General features: G+C 34.6%; 1 pseudogene; it reads left to right on the top strand.

The window, feature by feature from the left end:
• Positions 1-781: 781 nt before the first annotated feature.
• On the top strand, positions 782-1759 carry LOC148122511 (olfactory receptor 5J3-like; annotated as a pseudogene).
• The last annotated feature ends 230 nt before the right edge of the window (positions 1760-1989 follow it).

Raw genomic sequence — 1989 nt, 5'->3', positions numbered from 1 at the left:
TCCGGTATTGAGTATAATTTCATTCCTGATAGTTATTACCAATTTGTTTACATCGCTATTGTACATTTATGAGTATCTTTGCCATGCTGGTTATTATTGTGTATCATAGATGTAACAACTATGTTTCTTCCCTCCCTTGGCAGCATGTATAGAACATTTTGGTATTATAGAAGCTAGGCCAGAAGAAGAAAACTTTCAAAACAGATGCAGCTAGTTCTGTGTCCCACGTGTTTGTTATCTTCATCAACAGTAGTTTACCTTCAGATTTATAGAGGTAGTAAAGGGAAAAATAACAGCCTTTATATTTTAAAGAATCTTTTGGAATACTATAACTAAAGGGAGCTTTCTTTTGCCCGGTACTGGCTCATGTGGGAACCATTGTCAGTCAAAGTGACAGTATTTTATGTAGTTTTTTAAATTTTAGATAAATATAGAATAATATGCATTCTTGGGACTTTATCAGAAAACCTTGGTAATATTATTTGACCCTCAACCATTCTTCTTTTTCTTTCTTGATCTACCTTTCCCCCCTTAGTCATATCTACATACCTGTTTTTCAAGATTCCTCTTCACATCTTCTTCATTCTGATATTTTCAAATAGAGAAATGTTGGTCAATCAAATCCACCTTTATTTATTATTGGACAGTCTGTGGATATCTCTGCTTGAATATAATAAATGCAATGTTACTCTGCATATATATATATATATATATATATATATATATATATATATATATATATTATACCCTTGTTTTTCCCTCCTCAGGATTTAAAAGAAGAATGACTTTTGAGAATTGTTCAGTTGTTACTGAGTTCATTCTTTTGGGATTGACTGATTGCACTGATCTGAAAGTGGTGCTCTTTGCCTTATTTCTGGTGATTTATGCTGTTACCTTGGTAGGGAATCTGGGCATGATTATCTTAATCTGAATCACTGCCAAACTCCACACAACTATGTACTTTTTTCTCAGTTGTCTTTAATTTGTAGATGCCTGTTATTCATCAGTCATTGCACCAAAAATGTTGGTTAGTTTCTTGGTAGTGAGAGAAACCATCTCCTTCTCTGGCTGCATAGTACAACATTTGTGTTTTGGAGTTCTTGTTAGCACGGAAGGCTTCTTGCTCTCAGTGATGGCTTTTGACCGCTACATGGCCATTGCCAACACATTGTTATATACCGTGTCCATGTCTAAGGGAAAGTGCACTCTGCTGGTCATTGGATCTGTCATTGGTGGAACTATTAACTCTTTGACACACACCATAAGTTTGGGTAGGTTGTCTTTCTGTGGGCCTAATGTAGTGGGTCACTTCTTCTGTGACACCCCATTGCTGCTGATACCCTCATGTTCTGATACCTCCATGAATGAGTTTTTGCTCTTGATCTTCTCTGGAGTTATTGTCATTGGCACACTCTTGATTGTTGTCATATCCTACTTTTTCATCGCTGTGGCCATTTTGAGAATCCGCTCAGCTTCTGGATGAAAGAAAGCCTTCTCCATCTGTGCCTCTCATCTGACTGCTGTGACTATATTTTATGACACATTAAGCTTTAATTACACTCAACCAGGCTCCCAATATTCTGTAGAACAGGAGAAGGTTGTGTCTGTGTTCTATACACTAGTAATTCCCATGTTAAACCTCATGATTTACAGTCTCAGGAACAAAGAAGTGAAAGAAGCTGCAAAAAGAGCCATAGAAATGAAATTCTCCTCATGCCAATTACACAGTAGAAAAATTTCTGCCACATTTATCATTTAACCTTCACATTAACATTAATTCAGTAAATTCTATTTTTTCTGTTTAAATTATACTCTCAGTACTTATTTTTGACATGAAGAAATGAGATTGAGAGTCAAAAATTTTAATGTGTAATTTCTTTCAAAAAGAAACTTAAATGCATTGTGTTTGAAATACCATCATTATTTGAATTAATCAGTAAATAAATTGTTTAAATGTTTTAAAGTTTGACAATTAAATAAATATCAGAG

The sequence above is a fragment of the Myodes glareolus genome, chromosome 3 (genome assembly GCF_982192425.1).
Source record: "Myodes glareolus chromosome 3, mMyoGla1.1, whole genome shotgun sequence".
Lineage (NCBI taxonomy): Eukaryota > Metazoa > Chordata > Mammalia > Rodentia > Cricetidae > Myodes > Myodes glareolus.
The sequence above is the reverse complement of the archived record's forward strand: the minus strand, read 5'-3'. Positions and strand labels throughout refer to the sequence as shown.